This window comes from Pezoporus wallicus, unplaced genomic scaffold, assembly GCF_028554395.1.
Source record: "Pezoporus wallicus isolate ANWC-B61680 ecotype Strahan unplaced genomic scaffold, APGP_CSIRO_Pwel_v1 contig_5767, whole genome shotgun sequence".
NCBI lineage: Eukaryota > Metazoa > Chordata > Aves > Psittaciformes > Psittacidae > Pezoporus > Pezoporus wallicus.
Window position 1 is genome coordinate 6,469,300 of NW_026640599.1, and position 22,410 is coordinate 6,491,709.

Below are 22,410 nucleotides of genomic sequence, written 5' to 3' on the forward strand. Positions count from 1 at the left end.
ACCCCCAACACTTTCACTTGGACTTATTTTCACACATTTTGAAGTAGTTTTGTTGGCATTCCTTTTTTGTGAATATTGTTTTAAATAATGATTTGTAAATGCATTACATCAGTCATGTTTGTCATGGTGTTTGCACCCTTTGTTGTTCATAAAGGCAACTTAATCATTAAAAACACCGCATCACATCCAAGCTTTCTACTGAGATACTTGGCAGTCTTTGGAGGCTTGGCAATGTGACATTACAGGCACTTAAACATCAACTGCAGCTCTTTCACAGGCTGATTGAAAAAGGAAGGGGGGACAGAAAAGGCATTTTTAATGTATGTCTCAGTGTAGGAATAGGAGGATCCATTAAGAAGTGACAGAGAGTAATGTGCTGCAGAGATGCCCAGCACAGCCCACACACTCTCCTCATGCCTTGCAAGAAAAGGGTTGTACATTTCTCCTCAGTTGCTCTGGCTGGTCAGCCTTGGAGGCTCAAGCAATACCTTAAGATGGTGCAGCCCAGGCAATCTAATCCTTGGCAGAGTTGCTGTGACAGCTTCCCAGGTTTCCATTTTATGCCAGAAACTTTATGCTGCTACGGTCATTTGGCCAGGAGTGAAATTGATGTGCCACTTCCCCTCAGGAAGGAGCTCAGGCTGTTGTGGACAATAAGTTCATCTTGTGCCCACTTTGCATTTCATTCATGAACAGTCAGACGCAGCCGTGGCCCCAGGACTCTGCAGCAGGACAATGCTGGATGCTGTGGTTTGCCCATCTTATATCACCCAAATACAACCGTAATTATGAAGGTAGCAAACTGAATATCCCCAAGCCTAACTGTTATAATCACCAAGTGCTCACTTCCGATGCTTCCTCATCTTTCCAGTTCCCTGCTGTCTTCACCTCTCTGCTATCTCATTTTTTCTGAGAACAGCATTAGTTGATTCTGCCACTCTGTGAGCCTGCTTGATGGTGCTGTTCCCTGGGGTAAAACGTGGTTATCTTGGTGAATCTGATTTAGGCTCCCATTTCATAATTTTGTTCTCTCCAGCTACAAGAAAAGTCATAATTGGTGACTGGAGATTTTCCTTAGAGCAAAGCATCATTTAGGAGAAAAGCATTTTAAAAGAAAACATACCTCACTGTCAATAAAACAGCCTGCACTCCTACCTGCTCACAAGGTGATTAGTGGTTTTCCATGTGGGGGCCCTGTAAGGACTCACTGTGCATTCGATCTTCTCCCTTCTTGTCTCTACCAGAGCTCCCTGCCCTACCCTGCAGATGCAGGGGCTCTGTCCAGGCCCTTCCTACCCACTGGTAGGCTCACAGCAAGGCAAACTCCAGGTCCGGATAAGCAATATTAACACATCACCTAATGCAGAAGCTCTTCCAAGCTACCAGCTTGCTCTGTTGGGTTTCTGGTACACACACATTGCCACATCCCTCCTCTTTCTGCTGCCCTTGCCTCTTCCCAGCCACAGCATCATCTCAGTATAGCAAAACACTGAGAGAGCCATCTGAGGACTGCCAGCTTGGGACAGTTCCCCTCCCTCATGGCGATTCGGAAATGGATGCTGTCTGACTGGCTTTTCCTCATAGAATCAAGTAGGTTGGAAAAGACCTTTAAGATCATCAAGTCCAACCTCATGCTCCATTTGTGTTCCACATGGATCAATTTTATGTGTGACTGCTGTTCCATTATGATTAAAAAAATACCAATTTATTTAGATGTGTTGTTGTTTTACGCTTCACCACTTTACTCATTTCAGTTTCTGTTAAGATGGCAATATGAAATACTAGCACCCTAACTCATAAGATGTATTTAAATTACAGGCACAATGACTGGAGTTGTTGGTGTTTTTTTTTTTTATTTTGTTTTGTTTGTTTTTTTAAGATGTGAAGTTATTGAAGAACCATTTCAGGGCATTTTAATGAAGTTCAGAAATATAAATTTGAAATTTATGACTGGAAAGCAAAAAGAAGGCAATGTAGAAGAAGGACTAGAGACAAGGTCCAACTTTTAGTAGCATATCAAGTAAGGTGAATAGCAATCAGTTCATGTATTCCAGCTGTACACAAGCTGAAGTACGATTTAGAGTACACTACAGCTATTCAGGGTCTAGTATGTGATTACACAGACATAAGAAGGATTGAAATATTCTTACATTTTCTCTCTGATAAGCCATGTAGTATTGTATATACATTAATAAGCTGTTAAGCCATAGTTATCTTGGTACTCACTCAATGCTATCATTTACTGTTTGAAATATATAAAATAAAAAGTAATTGTGTAATAGTTAAACAAGAAAGGAAAGCATTGTCTCCTGGAAATTAATGACATTTATCCTTCGACTTTTTCTCTTATCTATGCAGTACAGAATATTTGGAATACTATCCTGCTGAAATTTAGTCAGGAAAATACACATACAATATGAGAGCTTCTGAGCTTAAACCTATTATTGCTGAGAGTAATTAACTCCTTGAGTCTCAAACTTTACCAGATGAAATAAAAATTTGATCTATAAAGCACCTTCAAAAAGCTTAAGCGCCCAGCAATACAAGAGGAAACTTCTAAATGTCTGGGATTTTTCCCTAGCCATTGAATCTGATTTTTGCCATGCAGTGGGAAAGTGGTGAGGGAGAAGACAAGAGATGAAAGAAATCAAAACAAGTTATAATGAACCTTCCCAGATCTGTACATGTTTCCCTACACAATCCTGTGATCCTGAAATCACCCTGAATTTTCTTGTCCCCTTCTCCCTCATTTTGGCTGCTGTTGAGTCTAATTCTTGTATCGTGTTGTATGTTAGGTATGTGCTCGTATATACTCCTGTGCATGCCTAAAGTGTATGTTCCTTCTGTTCAAGGCAGTGCATTTAGATTAAATTCATGGTCAATTTTGTCCGCTAGGTCCTTTAGAGAGCCAGATAATTTAGGAATAGCTTGACAAAGCAAGCTATTGCTTGCATAACACCCTTTGATCAAAGCATTTGCTGGGAAATGGGAGAGCAGCATTCAAGGCAGACCAAAACTAATACCATTGCTCACATTTTTTAGATGAGAGAGGTGGAAAGAGGATGAGGCGGAAGGCAGAAAACATAAGATTCACAGGGCATGAATGTGTGGGAGCATAGCTTTGTAATCAGGGATGTGGGTGTTCAATCAGGATGGAAAGGTCCTGTGTTCAGGTCTCTTCTTCATAGGCACTGCACAAGTCTATTAATGAAAAGGCTCAGGGTAAAATACAGAAGCAGAGGTGGGAGTGGGTACCACACCTAGACCATCTACCCCTTTGAAGGGCTCCTTCTCCTCACTGCTCCACAGACCTTTGCTGGCTTCTCTGGCTCCCTGCTCCTTGCTAAGTTGCGGGGGTCCCCAGCAGAGCCACACAGGTGCCTGTAGCCATCTGCTTGGAGCTGTGACATACCAACAGCCCACAACACCAAGGTGGACTGAAAAAGGTATCACCTTTGCTAAATAATTCAGGAAGTTAGTGTGGAAGAGTCTGCTTTGAGGAAAATAGATGTTTTAGGAATTAAAAAAGAGCAAGCTGTCAGGTTCCTTATGGAACTTGGCTAGATAAAAAACATCTGTGCAACACTTATGTTTATGCAAATATAAGCATGGGAAGTACATGCTTTAGGATATACAAAAGGGGGGGGATTATCAAGCCAGTTTATTGGAAAGGAGCTTATACTTTTAATGTTAGAAATAGCTTGCTGTTTAATGAAATTAAGGGAGGGAACAGAGGAAAGGATCTTTTCACAGTAGTTAGCAGGGCTCATTGAAAGAGCTTTAGACTAAATTTGAAGGTGGAAAGGGATAAAGCCAGGCTCACTAGAGATGAGCCTGGGGTCAGCATGCCAATGTTTGAGGGACGATGTGCTTGCAAGGTCCTTTGGTCTGCTGTTTCAGTAAGGGATGGAGATCCGTGAGGTGGCAAAGATGCAAAGATTACTGATGTGTTAGAAATCATGCAAGTGCTTGAGGATGGTCATGTAGGAATGAAGGCTTCTCCCCCAGAAAGGTGGCAGCCCAACTGAAGCACATCTACACCAGTGCATGCAGCATGGGCAACAAACCCACTGCTGGAAACCACTGCACAGGAAATCTATGGCAGTGTTTCCATCACAGGAATATGGTGGGATGATTAGCATACCTGGAGTGCTGAAATAGATGTCTATAAACTCTTTAGAAGGTATAGGCAAGGCCACCTTCATTTACTTTCTCTCCTCTCTCTCTTTGCCTTTCATATAGATTTTGGGGTATATTTTATTATTAGATTTTACATATAAGAAGGGAAAATAGCGGAAGGAGAAAATTTTTATCAGTAGAGATTGATATTGATAGAAACAAATTGTACATTGACAGCTTGTCAGTATAATCCCAATATTGTTGTTTCCCAGTTTTAGAAATTTAGTTTTAACAATTCAGAAATTTAGTCTTAACAATTTAATTTGAACAGTTTAATTTGAACAATTCCATGAAGAAATACAATTCTGAAGACTTTAAGTAAGGAGAATGAACTCTGAGTACTATAGATATAGAAATGCAGTTCTGTTACCCAGAAGGGGAATAATGACCTTATTTGTTGATTAGCAAGGGAAACAAAGAAATGTTGAGTTACTACGTTTGTGTTGTTTGCTGCAACTGTTTTTGATCAATTAGAGTATGAGGTTAAATTGTAATAATAATAGTATAAACTTTGGTAACGTGATAATAAGTATTGATGTAAACTTGATATAACAGAGAGATTTGTGTTGCCAATAATAATTATATGCTTTAATCAATGTTTTAATCAATATGATTAAGAAATGTTTGGGAACCAATACATAATACAGCTAAAATGATGCTTAAGAGGACGGCTTAAAAGGTTGTTCTTTGGTGCTGTCCCTGAGGTGATGTCTCTGGACACAGCAGTGTTATTCTGCTCTGCCAGATGGTGCTAAAGATAAACAAGGCAAGCTGAAGCATTGGTGGAAAAGAACACTGTTTCATTTCAGCAATAAAATGCTCAGATGAAACTGCTTTTCTAAGGCTTTAAGTTTTTATAAGGATGTCAGTGTGATTAGTCAGAGATGATCCTACCACAGGTCACAGGTACTACCCAGTCTGCCTATCCTCAGGGGGAGCAAGACTTGAGCCTAGGTCTTACCTTCCCCATCAGCAGCTTCTAAGACTTTCCAGGGCTGGATGCTAGATTTTTCCTTCTCTTCAAAAGCCAGCATAACCCTGATCCATCCACAGCTCATTACATTTCTCTTTCATCTGCTTATTTCTGCAGTAACAGAAATGCCAAAGTAGAAGAGATCTGGTCCCTTCTCCATGTTTCTGTATGTGAACAGCTGAAGAGAACAATACGCTGAACAAAACCAGATGGAGATAACAGAGCTTTACTCCTGCTATTCTATGATTTTATTCTATTCTATGATTCTATCTATCTTGGGCTTTACACACAGATCTCCTTAACAAAGCTCTCTTCAATGTGCTGTCAACTGAGAGAAATCTGGCAAGAGTTTTTGAAAATTTTTACTCCCAGGAATACTTCTAAAGCATGAGAAGCCCTGTGAATTTGGAGTTCAGATGATGAGGAGTGTCTTAGTTCATTTTAATCAGGAAAACTATCATGTTTACTATTTTACATCCCTTGGGTTGTCAAGCATTGGAGTGGACTACCCAGAGAAGTGCTTGAGTTGCCATCCCTGGAGATATTTAAAAGACATGTAGATGTGACATGTAGAGACATGGTTTAGTGGTGATTTGTCAGTGCTAGGTTAATGGTCAGAGTCAATGATCTTACAAGTCTTTTCCAACCTAAATGATTCCATGATTCTGCTTTTTCCTCTAGTTTGCATTTCTCATTTAGAGAGAGATAACTGAACACAATCACTCAAGTGCAATAGTTTTCTTACACCAGAGCAACATTTTTGTAACAAGTCGAAAGATGCTTGGCAGGGCTAGCAATGTCCAAGAGATTCTCTTTTGGATATAATCAGATGCAGATGAAATGCCACACAGAGTTAATTAAAAGAGCTGATTCCAAATTGGGTTATGGTTGCAGTTAATCACATAGATCCTTGCCAGAAGCATATAGATAGCGGAACTTCTTGGCCTCAGATAATAGAACAGATAATTGCTCAGCAACAGAGAGCATGTCTTTCACTGCACATGATTGTATTATATTGGACAAGGTTTCTTAGGAGAAGCTTTCTCTTTCCATGCTTCTGCCCTATATCTCTCTGTTTAAACCAGTCTTCTGCAAAAGGACCTGGCCATTCAGCCAGCTTCATTTGAAGACCACTTTTTCCAAGATAAAAATGGCCTTCAAGGTCCAAAAACCCATAGTTAGCATTAAAGAAAATGTTTTCTCTTACCTTTGTGCTTTCCCTTTAATTTGCTCTTTCAATCAATATTGCTCAATTTCCCACCCACACTAGATCTACAGAGGGCTTCTAACTCTCCTTTCCCTGTCTTCACTGGTTGGTTTTTGGGTTTTTTTTGCCTTTTCCTTTCTCTTTTCTGTGGTATTTCTTCCTTATATGCACAGATGATACCTGCATATTATGCATACCACTGAGCCCAGGTTTGCAGTGCCCAACAGCTAAATACTCAGATCCTGTAGTATCCTGCAAGTGACTTTAGATATCTAGGACTTTTCAGCAGTCCTTGCTGAGCATTGGGGTCCTGTAAGGATCTCACCTTTTTATCAAATACCTTGTGCCTCTTGGGGACAGGAGAAGAACAGAGTCTCAAGGCCATTGGAAATAGGGAAGAAGGAGAATGAAGGTGACAGCTGAAATGGAGAGGGAAGTAGTGTCTGGATCAAGTGAAGAGTTTGTCTGAAATAAATTTGCTAACTTTGGCTTGTAATTGCAATTTATGACTGTTGTTTTTCTGATTTGTGGGTTTTTTTGGTTGGGTGGTTTTGTTTTGGTGGGTTTTTCTTTTCTGGTTTGTTTTTTTTTTCCTTTTTTTGGTTGCTGTTCTTGGTTTTGTTTGTTTGCTTGTTTTCTCCTATTGACTACCAATTGTAATAAAAATCCTAAGCAAATCAGCTTGTCAATTGAGACCCATGCATTTCATTTCAAGGAAAATGTTACATATATACACAATAATGTGAACAATCCTGGGCATTGGATCAGAGAACAGGAAATTTTATAACCACTGCCTTGGTCTCCCTTTGGCTTGCTGAATCTTGCACCTCTGCTTGTGCTCTAGTTTCATGAGAGTCTTCCCATCCAACTATGTTGCTGTGAAAAGTGGGACCTTCATTCAAACACATGTTTGAAAGAAGGCCACCATGGCAGCCATGGTTTCTTCTATTCGTGCCTATCAAGCATTTTACTGTACAAGGCTCTCCCAGGACTGAAGTGGAGTTCAGTGACTGTCAATTCTTTTCCAAATCACATGAGACCTTCAGCATATAGCACTAGACTGGGGTGTTCCTGTGTGTTCCCAAGCACCCCAAGGGCTTTGCTATTGAAAACACAAATATCTCTAAGTGATTGCTGGACAAGCATATTTTTGCAGTGTGTTCTTAGGCTTGAGCATCTGAATTCCTCAAGTCCCATTCTTAGAAGATGTAGTAGTGTATTTCACCCTCTTTTATGAGCTGCTTCCTCAAGCAGGGTAGTCATGGCCATGGCTGCATGTGCATTGATTTGCTCATGCAAATATGAATCACGTAGTCAGATTGGGACAAACCACTCCGTGCCATCAGTGTTTCTCAGCTGCGGCTGCAGGGATTGTTGCATGGTTCCCAGAGTGGGAATGCTTTCTGCAGAAACATCCTTTCCACTCTGTTCTTAGCCTTACAGCTGCTTCACTGATTTTTTTTTTGTAGTGCTTTTCGTTTTCCCTATGAATTTCATTACTTTTGGATGTGGTTTTAACTATACCTTAGAGTCTTTTACACCTAGAGCTGTTCAGTACATTAGCCTTTTAAGACCTGCTGTTGAATGAATAATGCACTGCATTTATAGACTATAGTTAGGCTAAATTCAACCATTTTCTCCTATTCCCAGGAATGCAGTGGACATTTTTGTTGCAAAGGCTGGAGGTAACACTAGAATTCTTCCCCAAGAAACCAGCAGGTTCTCCAGCCTGTGTGAGTGAAAATAAGGACTTTCCTGCATTGCCTCTCTCAGAACTGGTAGGAACTCATAGCTTTCTATATAATTCCTGGCCCTCCACATCCACCCAATCATCAAAACCGCCTCATTTCCTAACTCTGATTTAGCCAATGTGGGCTGAGATGCATGAATCTCACTTGAATTGCTATTGTTTGTTTGGTGACAGAAATGAATCAAAGCTTTCCTAGCTTGCAGGTGCGGTAGTATTAAAAACCAAAGTGAAAGAGAAACTGTGGTCTGTTTCTGGTGGGACTGAACCACCAAGGCCTGGAGAACTCTTATGTGCTCATACAACTCTTTCCAAGCACTGCCTGAAAAAAAACCTTCCTCCCATCCAAGAGGCTTCTCCAACTCTCAGAGAGAAGATGCGGCCCACACTAAAGCAGGTGATCTAGTATATACTCAAACAGTTTTATTCCTAGGTACTTGAAATCTTATGAAGGCTGGAGAAAGTAAAGTAGGTGAAGTTACCAAAAAGTAACATAGCTTCCTAATAAAGGGCTTGGTGATTAAAATGCTCAGAGGATTGTTATACTGCGATAAGAAAAATTCCTTGTGTAGGTATTTCAGGTATTTCTTCAAGTGAGGGAAAGCTTATGATGAAAATAAGGTCATTGGGTATTTTCTGCTAATGACAAATCCAGACTCTCTGCAGAATTTAGGTAGTTACTGCACCTTGCCAAGTGACAGGTCCAGTGATATAGGGTATGAAAAAAGAATTCATTTTCTGCTGCAAATAAAGTCATCATTCAGCTGTTCACCCCAGAAAGTTTCAGCCAAGAAGCTAACAGACCTGCTTGTTACAGAATATATTTACATTTTAACCACAGTAATAAAATTCTGGTAGCATGACTTCAGTGGAAGCACAGCTCTGCTTCAGATCCTATACAATATCAGAGTCTGTGGGATTTGAGGCACATAGCATTGTTCACATTGCCAGTGAACACAAATTGATATACAGAAACAAATCTACATGGTCTGCACTCTACTGCTATTCTCTGCTTTGGAGACAAAGTGCTTAATGAAAAATAAATTGCTTTTATGATAAAACATATTTTAAAATATAAAAAGCAATTTATATTCTATTTTTTTTTCTTGCCTGCCACTACTTTATCTACTGTGTATTTGCATTCTACCTCCTACTAAAACCAGATTTAATTGTGCTGCTGTTACTGACTATGATGCTAAACTCCAACTCTCATCATGGTCTATGGCTTATCATCTGAGGGAGGAAAGAAATGACTCACCTTTTTCCACTGGGATGAATAAACTCATCTCTAGAAGATAAAAGTTGCCCAGACTATTTCAAATCCCTTGAACCAAATGTAATGCATTTTCAAGTAGAGAAAATTTGCTAAAAATTGAGCAAAATCTGAAACTTTTTCTCCCTGCATAAATTGCTTGATTTCAGCAGGACCAAGTCAGCCTGAGTCAGGGAGCTGTGACTCTATAGCGAACCTTATTTTAGCTAAGAAAAAGGGTACAGAGACAATTTTAGTTCTGCATGTTGGATGATTGTATTGAGCAGGCACAAAAAACATGCATATGCCAGAGTACCAGCTCTCTGCATATAGATCTTGTGATTCTTCTTTCCTCTAAATTCCTCACAGACTGCATTTGTATCACAAATGTATCTTTTGCCTTGTTCTACCTTGCCTTTGCATGTCCTCATCAAAATTCAATTTTATGGTTAATGTAAAATTGTTGTGCAAAATGTGTTAATTTAACAGAGATTATTTGGTAAAAATAATGCCCACAGGTTCTGTTTGCTCTGTCAAAGAGCTCCTCTAAGGAATTAACATAACTTGCAAGCAGAACTCCTGTGCTTTTCTGGCAGTCAGCCCTCTAAGTACTTTTCTTATTTCCAAAAAATGTTGATGCTTTTTCCCTGGTTTGTCCATTTTCATTAGTGTTTAATGAAGTCTCTGCAGACTGCGTTCAGCTGCTGTTTGCGTCATGCAGTTCTGGTACCTTAAGTTATTTTGCATCTACCTAAATCAATCCAGAAATGGAAAATGATGGAGGCTTTATGTGTGGTGCTGACTCTGGAAATTAATTAATGTTCCTTCCTATACATTTTCTTCCAGAGCTGTATGAATTGTATGAATTTTACATGTCTGATATAAACAAATATAATCAGAAAAGCAGGAATGTCACCATTGCTGATAAATGAATGTGCAGCTAGAAACTACTTGCTGGGACACAAAACATCCTAGCTGTACTTTTTGAAGCAGACACTTTTCTATTATTTGTTAGGATGAGTCCTTGCTGCCAATGGAAGTCAGCGCTGGGAATTCTCTTCCTCTTGAATATGGTTGGAAAGAGGTAGGATGTGTACCAGAGCACTGCTGGCAGAACTGCCTTGGGAAGGTGCCTCCATGGGGCTATGCACAGCCCCAAGCAGCAACCACCCCCAGCTCATCAAAGCATGGCCGGCTGGGACAAGGATGTGTGAAGAAGCCTCGTACAGCAGTACATAGAGATAATCAGTCCCTCAAACAGTAAACAGCTGCCAAAGAAGAGAAGTCAGCAGGCATCATTTGCTCTTTTTTAAAGGGCTGACATACAAAAGGGAATGCAGGATAATCTGCAGTTGCATCATATTTTTGTAACACAGTGTGGGAGTTGTGCCTTTTGGAAGTTAAAAAGCCTTTAAGAAGGCTTAAAGGCAATCAAGTAAACAAGGAGACTTAAGCTCTCTTAAGAGTACAGGCAGTGCAAAACAAACTGGTACCACACCAAAAAGGCGAGTAAGAAGTTTTCTTGCCTCAAAAGAGGCTAATCTCTGGGCACCCCATGCAGAAGTATTTAAGTTGCATCTCTGCCTTGAGGAGGGTATGGTGGTGCACAATGATGGCATTACACACCTGGTAAATGGCACTCAGCATCTATGCCTTGTCCTGAAGAAGCTGAAGGTAGTCTGATGCAGGGCTCATGATCACCAGTGTTTTGGTCCCTGATACATTAAAGGTTAAGAAAAGCTCTCTTCAAGAAAGATTTTACTTTCTCTTAACTTTAGTGGGATGCTTCTGAGCACAAACTTCCTCAGTCAGGAAAAAAAATGGGATTTTGTCAAGATGAATGCCAAGAGAAGCTAAAATCCCCAGCATTTTGCTGGAAACATACAATGCAGGCAAATGAAGACTTGTCATTACAGGCTGTAGCCTATAGTGGGTAAATAACCTTCTACAAAGACTGGCATGAAATGACCTGCTAAGACTTGCCTGCCAGACAGTGTGCAGGTGCCTCTGCTTTTGTTTTCTCCTGTCTGCTGTTATTCTGTGGCTAAAAATGATTTTAGGCTCTATTTTGTGCTGCTGATCGTCCTCCTACTGGTTTTGCTCTGATGCATGCACCCAGCAGCTATGGCCCTCCAGGTCTCAGATCCTTGAGAAATGCTTAGTTTCCCCAAACCAGCAAGTTTCCATGTGAAGGTCAGAAAGAAAAGACCAGGAGGTCAAAACAGAACAGGCGTTTTACTATGGGACAGTGAAAAGTGTTGTTGCAAGTCTTCTCTGTAGATGGGAAAATCACTGGCACATGTGCTGAGGAAAGCCTACCCAACTAGTGCAGAACCTGGAGAGATCTCCCTAAAGCTTTCTACTGCCTTTGGGCTGCTGTGCAGCTTGTTCAGATGAAATTAATCAGTGATTTATAGGCTGAATTACGTTTATTTGAAAAGCTATTGGGTTTATTTTTCGACAAAAGCCCTCGTTATCTATTTACAGTAATACAATTCTGAGTTTTGTTTGGAATAGTAACATCGAGTTTAGTTATGTCACTCCAGTGTATTTTCTTTCTTCTCTTTATAATTCAGAAATACTGAGCATGTCACATATCTCTGCAAGTCAGCATACCCTGTTATTTGCAGATACTGAAAATAATATTTTGGCTACAATTAAGATGGCAGCAATCAGCTGCTTGTTTTTAGTGAAATGGAGTGATTCATATCCAGAAAGTGAGAATTCATAGCTTTGAAGAAAGAAAAGATCTGTCATCCCATAGCAGTAAATAAAATGAGAGTTAGTTTAGAAGGGGAAGCTTAGAGGTTTAATTGGAATACTTTACTAGGGTTTTGTGGGGGCTGACTGGTTTTTTTACTTTTAGCGCTTTCTGTCTTTTGTCCCGTTTTACACTTTCTGATTAATATCTTTTTATGATCTGAATTCTGTCTTCTTTCACATAGCAAGGGACCTATCAAATGATATTTCCACTGATCACATCTGGATTTATTATTTTCCTCCTTTCTCATTGCTCAGATGTTTAGATATAAGGAAGAAAATAAATGCTTTGACATAATTTCTAACAAGACAGAGGAGACAGGCCATAGCTGTCAAGGGAAGTGACAGCCACAAACAAGATATACATCACTTTGCTCTTCCCATCAAAGCCTTTGGTTCATCTCTAGCATTTCACTCCTGATTACGTACCAGATAACTGTCTCACATGGGGTTTTTTTTGGACAAGATCTCTCAATAGACTGAGTTTTCCTTTCTGTATGAGAATCATGTCATCTGTGTTACAAAAGCACTGGACCAGCAACTGATTTTTGGGTTTGCTCCTATTCAGTTCTGGGCTTTCTGTATGTTCTTGGATGTTACCCCTCAGAAGAGGAATCGTCTCTTTTAAACCTCAAGATTTAAAATTTAGCTGTCATACCACCTGCACTTTCCTCCAAAGCAAATGGGGGGAGGAGGGGACCCTGGGAGGTGTTTGCCCTCAAAGAATTACCAGCCAAGTGCCTATGGGCCAGCCTAATTTGCTGCAGAGCCACACTGTGACCATGATATACAAACACCTGGTTACATGCCCTAGATCCTGGCTCAAGTCCCTCCGTTACTCATCTGTAAACATAATAGTTGTTCCTTTTCCCAGTGAAGAGGCACAAATCCATAGGTTGGTGACTATTCAGACAATATGCTGATGGACCAAAGGTTTTTCTAACTTGAGCCACAGGGGAGGAGGGTTACTCTGAACTCAACAATTTCAGCTGTGGAGAGCACTGTGATACTCTTGCAGTGTAATCAAGATTTTGTGGGCACATACATGATCTGACAAATCTTGAACCTGCTAATGCAAACTGCCAGTGACTGGGCATACATTTTTGCAGCAGCCATCAACCCAGGCGCCTTTTTTTCTTGTGTTCTGTCAGTCTGTTAGGATTTCTTTGTCTGTGACTGCTGTCCGCATCTGAACTGCTCTTTCCTGGGGCTGGAGGCAGAGCAAGACCATGAGCAAACAGCATCTATCATCAGACACTGTTGCCTTGGAAAAACATTCTTAAGCAGTCTTGCTCTCATAATGGCACCCCATTTACTTACTTGTACTGATATTCCTAGAGGAAAACTCCCGTTTATATTAATGGTGCTTGAATGTCTTAGCATAGAATACATTAACAACAACAAAAAAGTAAACTATATCTGAATTTGAATGTGCTTGGGCTTGCAAGTCCAGAGGCATTCTGCCTAAATCCTATTCCTTCCAGTGATGCTGCATTTCTTCTTTCCAGGCTGGTAAGACTGTCAAGTGGATTTGTAAGTTAGAGTAGCTCCAAGGTAAATTGCAGTCTTCCCCTAAAGTGTCATTCTTCATCTTAAGGCAAAGTCTAACAGTCTGGAACAACCTAACTGGAACACTGGGCCTCTGCCCTCAGTACAATGAATTTTTTTTTATAATGGTATCAAGACATATGATCTACTAATCATGTTTTAAATAAGGAAAAAAAAAAGGCACATAAAAGTTACATAAATCACCCAAGCCAGTGTTTAAACATTATTCAGCAGCTGATGAATGAAATGCTTTCATTTTCTAGTTCTGAAGTAACTACTTCTGCTCAGGTGTAGATATGTATATTTTGTATCTCAGAAGCATTTTCAGAAATTGGGGTGGTTTATTTGGGTACTAAACTGATTTCATTTAGAAAGCACAAAAATACAGTAATGGAAAGCTATTTCCTGATGAGAACCAATAGCTGAATGAAGCCTTGAAAGGAGACAAAGTGCTTAATATAGAATCATAGAATAGTTAGGGTTGGAAAGGACCTTAAGATCATCTAGTTCCAATCCCCCTGCCATGGGCAGGACACTTCCCACTAAACCAGGCCACCCAAGGCTCTGTCCAACCTGGCCTTGAACACCGCCAGGGATGGAGCATTCACAACTCCCCTGGGCAACCCATTTATGGATATATTTGAGTTGTCTTTTATGTTCTGCCAAAAAGAAACCCATTCTTCTTTCTTTAATGGCATATAGATTTCCAAGTTGATTGCCCACTTAATTATTCAGGTGTCATTTATTAGGCCAGGAAAACACATTGACAAAAGATATTTCTAAAATCTTGTGGACAAAGACTACCCTGAAATTAATTCTGAATGAGATTTTCTCATCTAGTTTTACTTAACTGTTTTAAGAAGTGTTTATTATGAAAGAAAAACTCACTTACTACAAGCAAATTGAGCAGAAGTAACACATTTTGGAGCATTTTAAAATACAACTGCTCTGCACCTTCAAGCCATGTGTTGACAGAGATTTAGTGGATGTATCTATGGCAGTTCTGCAGTGAAAAGTGCTAGTGAAGTGTTAGTGTTCAGCTGCCAAATCATAGCTTGAATTTTGAGATTAATTGGTTTACATGTCCTTTTGGTTGGCTGCACTTTACCTGGTGATTTAATGGGTTAGATTATTACTGTTATATAACTGTTATAACACAAACAATGTTTTGAGACATTTTAAAATAAAAAGTAAAGGAACAATCCCTTTGCTTAGTATTTTAAGCTCTAAATGTAAGTGTGTTTTTTGTCCCTGAGCCAGAGATGATGGAAAAGGGAAGAAAAGGTGTTGCTATAATAGGAATGACTGCTTTTTCATGAAAGTGCGGCTCCAAATGCTGCCAGTGCTCTGTGCAGGGGAACTGGGGAGCTTGCCCCTGTAAGACAAAACATCAGCATCTGGAGGAAGTGGTCTCTGGAACATGACTCAGGTATTCCTATTTCACCTGACACAAGGAGAGGAAATCTAACGTTGCCTTTTCTGTGTTTGAAAATCTCCTGAATCCTCTTTGCCATGGCTATCACTTGCCTCATTTACCACCTAACCTGGAGACAGCAGCAGGCATTTCAGCCTTGTGCTCTCCCCTTCTTTGCAAGGGGAGCAGAGCTGTGGCTCAAACCCGCTTGCTGTGTGGGTTTGTGGTAGAGAAGTCTGCATGTAATGTCTGAACTGAAATCCAGGTTACTCTACAGTTACTGCACCTGGGAGTCCTAACATTTTATTGCTGCTTAGCCAATTAGCCCTCATGACACATCCTACATCATATGAAGCCTTGCTGTACCAATTTAAACAGTCTCTTCTCAGAGATAATGTAGGTTATACGAGTTTATGATTTTAAAGAATAGCTATTATTTGAGGACAGATGAGGCAAGATGTGCCTGACAGTAGCTTTTCTCCTTAGTCTAGTGAAAAAAAAAAAAAAAAAACATAGCAAAAGCCCAAAGCTGAAATAATTCAGAATTTTTCAAAACAGAGTAGGTGCTCAAGCACTGTAACAGTTTTCCTGGAATCTCAATGGATTTTCTGCCACCTAACAATGAAGATGAGTCCTGTCTGGTCAAATCTTGACACTGTTGTCAGGCAAACTGAGCTAGTCACCTTCTTTTCCATGGACAAGCAATGTAAAGATAGAAGCATACTGGGAACATGGTTTGTGTCTGTTCAAATTGGACAGTGAAAATAGTAAGATGAATTTTAAGTTGAAGGTGTGCATTTTGCCCTGATGACTGCAAAGGCAGTTTTGGCCAACTGACTTATCTGTGAATTTTTGTTCTTGTAGCCACCCCAAGTCAGACAAAATTAATTATACTCCAAATTCCTTCTTACTTGTCTTGGGTTCATTAGTAGCAGTCATTGTTTCCTTCTTAGTAGCTGGTTCAGTGCTGTGGTTTTGACTTTCAGCCTGGGAACAGGACTGGTAACACTGATGTTTTTACTTGTTGCTCAGTAATGTTTACTCTGACCAAGGACTTTCTGAGTCTCATGCTCTTCCAGGAAGGAGGGGAAGATGGGAAGAAGTGGAGACAGGACACCTGACCCAAACTAGCCAAAGAGGTATTCCATACCACAGCACATCATGCCCAGTATATAAACTGAAAGCAGTTACCTGGAAGGCCCAGGTTGCTGCTAGGGTCAAGCTGGGTATCGGTTGGCAGGTGGTGAGCGGCTGTGTTCTCTTCCCTTATGATTATTATTATTGGTGGCAGCAGCAGTGATTTGTGTTATACCTTAGTTACTGGACTGTTCTTATCTCAGCCCATGGGAGTTATATTCTTTCGATTCTCCTCCACATCCCTTCAGGAGCAGGGGGAGAAAGCGAGGGGGAGAGTGAGAGAGCGGCTGTGTGGTTCTGAGTTACCGGCTAGGCTTAAACCGTGACATAACTCAAGCTTGATGCATGGGCTTGGTATGCAAAGGCTAGTGAAAAGCTGTGATCCTGGTGTCATGCAGTAGCTCAGATTGGGACAGACTGAGCTCAGCTTAGAGGAGGAGCTCTAGTGGAACAAACATCTGCACAAGGAAGACTCTGAGATTGTAGAAGTCCCAAAAACTTAACAGTGCAGCAAGAAAAGTGGACAAGTTAGCACCAGTATAGTCAGAAACAGACAAAACAACAAAAGTCACTCTGGAAGCTCTGACTTTTACTCAATTATCCTCCCAAATTAGGTTGTTCTAGGTAGCAGGGCAGTAAGCATTCATGGAGCAGAAGAAGATGCCAGCAAGGGGTAAGACTGCAAAAAGGGTTTTTAGTACAGTGTCTAGGAAGTGAAATTATGACAGAAACCTGAATTGAAACAAAAGTAAGCAAATTCTTTAGGAAGTGTTGCAACTAAAAAAAGAAAAAAGAGACTCTCCGATCAAAATGTTTTATTTGGCAAATAGAAACAAAAATAATAAATACTTAGAGTCAAACAAAGAATTTCATATAAAACCCTAGGAGTCATGCAGAAAGGTCTTGTTTTGTGGAGAACATGAATTTGTGATGTTGTTATTTATGTCAAGAGGAGCTGTGGCTGGGGTTGCCTTTATATGTGTTCTCTGCTTTTAGAATAATGTTTACTGAACTGAGGAAAAAAAACTAAAACAAACAAAAAGCCCCCAAAAACAAGACAGTTTTAAAAGGCAATTCCAGCAATTAGCCTGCAGATCCTCATTTAAGTAACCCCTGTTGAACCCTATTGCATACTTTATTCAAAATATTTATATAACATTAGAGGACAGCAGGTTTGACTACAAAGCCTCTGTAGAGCACAAGCATTTATGTAACTTCAGTTTGCTTATCAAAAACATCTAAGCTTGCAGTCACATTACAATGTTACAAACATTGCTGTATTTTTACCTAGGTATTTCCAAGGCTTTATTTTAGATTAAAAGGGTCTTGACTGTTGCACGTTATTTGTCCATACTGCATAGAAAGACACTCCCAGGGACATTTATAGTAATTTGGCAGCTGTGCTCTGCAACATAACTAGATCTCTCAAAAAACTGAATAATTTTCCCCTGCTAATTTTCTTTGCAGAAGAAATAAAAGTCACAGTGAAAATCATTCTTTATTAAATGATATTTGTAGCAAACTGAAACACAGAAAATGAGACTGAACCAATTTATTTTTTTTTTTCCTTGTTGCAAACTGCTTGTTAACATTTGGCCCTCTGCAAATAGTGAGGATATATATATGGCTTTTGCTATTCCTCATTTCTTACCAATCTGCCTGGGGTTGAGGCAAAGGAATAACTCTTAGAATGGAGTTATAGAAGGGAATTTCTTCCTTCTATTTCCTTTTGCTGAGAGGGTTATAGTGTGTCCTTCAAGAGGAAATTGAGTTTCTGAACTGAAAAACACACAGTAAAAGGGAAAACTATGTTCTCAAGGAAAATTTTGAGAAGCATTATAAGCACTGAAATCTTACGTTGTTACATGGGAAACAACATCTAGGACTTTATGTGTACTTCTAGAATGTTTCTGAGTTGTAGCTATTGCAGGTAGGGCAAGAAATATGCTTGTTGGGGTCAGACCAGGGGCACCTCTAGCTCTTCCATCTGCTTCACTGCATATATCTGGGAAGGCATGTGAACCTATCTTCTCTGGGGTATTCCCTTCTACTTACAACAGCCATAAGGGTTGGATTAAGGATGCTGGAAGTTACATCCTTCCTTATTCCCTTTCCTGCCTGTTGATGGGCTTGTTGTCCAAATTTGTCCAAACCATTTTAAAGTCTGCTAACGTTGCTTGCCTCCTTCCCAGGGCAGCACATTCCAGAAGTTCTCTATCCATTGCTAAAAAACCCCACTTTCTCTTGTCCCCCTCAGGCTGGTCTACTCATTTCCTTTTTGCACAAAGGAACAGCATACAGTCACTGTCTGGTCACAGTTTTAGGGTTACACATGATTTCATAAAAAATTGCTGCATCCACTTCAATCACCTCTTTTGGACATGGAAGACTCCAAACTTACTTGATTGCTCATCATACAAAACTGGCCTGTAACTTCAACCATCTTTGTTGTGCTTCTGTAACCTTTATCACATGTTCTATCTGGTGTGAGAAGCTTTGCATGGCATGTGTTGTATGGTTTGATTTTGAAGAGCTGTTAATTCATATCACTTAGCTGCTGAACTGAAAATACTATCTTTCTGACACAGCACTACTATAGAAATTCAGATAATATAGTCTTTCAAGATACAGAACAAAACTTCTAGCAGTCTAATTACTTAAAACATCAGTTCATTTAAACTCTTAATTTCACAACATAAGAAAAATGTCTATGAGCTGCTCTTTCACATCCTTTTCTGTCAGAAATGTAGTGTTTAATGGACAGGACTATTTTATTAGAAAATTAATTTAACAGTAAATATTCAGCTTAATTATTGTAAATAATTAATAGTTATGCTGTTACACTGACACCTGAAATAATATTTGGCTCATGAGAAAATTTTCTTTTACTGAGGTTTTGAAATTATCAGAACACAAAAAGTGTAACTTCAATATTGAAAAGTTATACTCTTCCCTGTTTCACCAGAAAGCAGGTAGCCAAAGCCAATCTTTTAAAAGTACATTCAGGTTACTTTCGAAAGTTCCTTCAGGACTGTAATTTCTACGGCTACTCAAGATACAAGTTCAATTGAAGTGAGATTGTTTCTTACAGGTAAGCTGGAAGTAATGCTGCTTTCACAGAAAAAGGGTGAAGAGTACTTTACTGAAGCTTGTGCGGTTAAGGAAATTACAGCAGTACTTCAAAGCAGCCCTGAGGTTCATACTATTATTTTAGCACATTAAGCAGCTGTGTCTTGAGTCAATTTAATCAGTGAATTGTATGTTCCTTAGTTTGATCATGACCTAAACTCTTTTAATTAATTAACCCAGTTCTTCAAAGCAGTGGAAATGAGTCATATTTCAACTGAAATAATTGTTATTACCTGATAGGTCCCATTAGAAAAACTCCTGATTTCAGGTAGGACAGGCAAACCAAGGACCTCTTCTTTTTTTGCACACAATTTGAATCTTCGCACCCCACTGTAGATGTGTTCTATTGGGAGACAGCTGCTCTCACCCCATTTGGTCAGGTTAGATATATGGTACTCTGCTTCTTATATTCACTGCCTTTTTCCCTTCCTTACATTTATCAGCCTCCCAAAACACCAATAGGAGGGAAATGGGAACTTCACATCTGCTGGGTTTTCTGGCCTTCCTTTGTGATAATAATACCTATTTTCTACAATCAAATAGTATTTCTCCTTTTTTAAAGTAAAATTTATTTTTTTTGCCTATGTTCACATTGACAAATAGCTCAGGACAGTAGGACTGAATCTGTGAATTCAGGCATTAATGTTGAGGCCTTGACATCTACTCCATCATGGGGTATGATGGACCTACTTCGGCCAATTCCCAAAGGTCCTGATCCTGATCCCCTATCCCACATATGGCTTAGACCTGAGACCAGTCTTTGTTTCTGACTCATGTTTCTGAACAGAAGCTCAGCTGATGCCTACCTGGAGCAAAAGCACTGGTCTAGTTTGTGTAGACCAAAAAAGGTTTGAGGACTGAACCATCACACCCTTTTATGATTATGATCAGATTTGCCCCGGAAAGGCTACACTGCTCTAGACCACAAAACAAATGTAGACTTGGCCTTTCTCTCCTTGCAGGTGCCTTCTACATGCCTTTGCAGTGCTTCTGATCCGATGCTCTTTGCTTCTATCCTCACCAGCCCACGCTGCCATATTTATCCAGACACATCTCTGACATGGTTCCAGTGAGACTGTTGGGATTGGATTTCTGGAAACAGATAAGCTCAGCATTCCCCTACTCTGATTAAAAAAGGGTTGAAAACACAACCCCAAATTATAACAAAGTGGAAAATGGGAGGAATGATTCACTTAACAACCCAGCAATGAAAGTCGTGACTCAGGTGAGAGGGAACAATGACAGTTTGTCCGCACTTCACCAGTATTGGTATGAGCTGGTATTTGCTCTTTTAACTATGGCAGTACTGCTGTTTTCCAACCCCATATTCAATCAATGTTTTTGGCTTAATTCTCAGCTGGGACCCACTTTTCCCTCCCCAACCCCCTCTTCTTTTCAATAGCGTCCAGTTAGCTAATAAAAGAGAGCCACCTACGCTGAGCTGTTTATTGTTGCCTGTTCCCTGCATGGTTGGGGTGGTGGTGAGCAGGGTACAGGTGATTGAGTGTTAATTAGACCTTTCCCACGCAGCAGGTTTCCCAAGTGCTGTAGTTACAAGTGGCACTCTCAAATAAAAGCCCAGACTGGGGATGCAGCTACAAAATACTGACAAAACAGCAACCCTTTAACCCTGTCTTTTTTGCTTTTCTCTTCTGACAGCATCCCCACACTAGCACCATCTCTCCTGGTAGTAGTACTGCTCTAACAGAGCTCCCCCATGCTGGGCTGTCAACGTGCCCTCTTTCCCTGGTCCCTCCACAACGGTTCCCAGCTTCTGAATTTTCATCTTCCTTCCTTGCATTCATTTCTTGGCTAAAAATAAGATATGCTGTTCCTGAGTCTGTTTTCATACGCTGGACTAAGTGGCTGTCATTAGCACATTTGGATGGGACACTCTGACCACATTACAAAACCAATCAGCTCTTCCCATTCATTGAGCATGAGGAAAAATAAGGCAAAAGCTTTTTCCAAGAAGCCTGAGGTATACTTAGAAAAGCTTCTGACAGCCCAGATTCTGGCTTTCACAAGGAAACAAGTTTCTCTAGCTGGCCAGTTTGACCAGATGAGTGTGTTTTCTCACCCAACTAATACTGCTCATGGAAGACCTTACAAGGCTAGACGAGCTCCACTGCCTGGATTTGAAGATAGGAGTTTTCCTTTTCCTGTGAGGAAGGCCTGTCTTCGTTAATAAAAATTCAGGAAGGGCTTTAACCCACACATTCTGAACAAGACTGTCACTGTCCTAGCTAGCTAGACCGTGGCAGTTAAACCTCAAGTGTAAAGGGTGGGGCCAGTTCTGCAAGCTGCGCCTCACCTAAAAAATCCACTGCACAGGCTGGAAGGGCTTACTCTCACTTGCCTGTATGGACAGGCGAGGGGCCAAACGGTAGATGACAAGGTGCATGGGAAGCTGCAGATCCAACCTTGCATGAGGGCGGACCAGGGCATGGGTAGCTCGAGATTGCTCAGGAGATGACAGTCCTGGTAGGACACTTCCCGACTGCCTAAGCACCCTTGTTTTCCAACCAGATTTGCATATCCCACATGCCCTTGGTCATCGTGCTTGTGTGGTTAAAGTCCTTCCCAAATCTTTGCTCGTGAAGCCAAGCCATCATCATCATCACCAATACTGCTCATAAATCCCTAAGTCAAACCTTCAAAGAATCCAAAACAGACTTTGCTGCTGTTGGCAGCTTCTGACCTAACTGGATGGTAGCAAGAAGACTGGGATTGGTTCAGATGATTTTTTGTTTTTTTTCCTCTGTGCAATGGTATTTGCTTTACCTACACCATGACAAGAAAAAGCACGATTCTTTGGTGACATTTCCCATGCTGCCACTGCTGGCTTTGTTTGCCTTGTTTTCTGTAAGAGGAGATCCCCAAAGGACTTTTCTTACCATGAAAAGAATAGGTGTAGGTGATGGTTTTGACAGTTCAATGGTTAGTATGAGTGAAATCCTTAATCCTACCTTTCAGGATTTAGTAAAATCTTTCATTTATGTGTAACGCTTTGTAGAGGTCCACAGACTCTGTTCTTACCATCACACATATTGATAGTGAAATT

The 22,410-nt window shown here is 40.3% G+C and overlaps 1 long non-coding RNA gene across 1 annotated transcript; it reads right to left on the minus strand.

Moving 5' to 3' along the window:
- Positions 1–803: 803 nt before the first annotated feature.
- On the minus strand, positions 804–19,790 carry LOC130604732 (uncharacterized). The gene is made up of 3 exons (XR_008973511.1): positions 19,580–19,790; positions 5,141–5,263; positions 804–1,036 (listed from the first exon to the last, which is right to left on the minus strand). It is a non-coding gene; the product is annotated as an uncharacterized LOC130604732 (long non-coding RNA).
- Between the last annotated feature and the right edge of the window lie 2,620 nt (positions 19,791–22,410).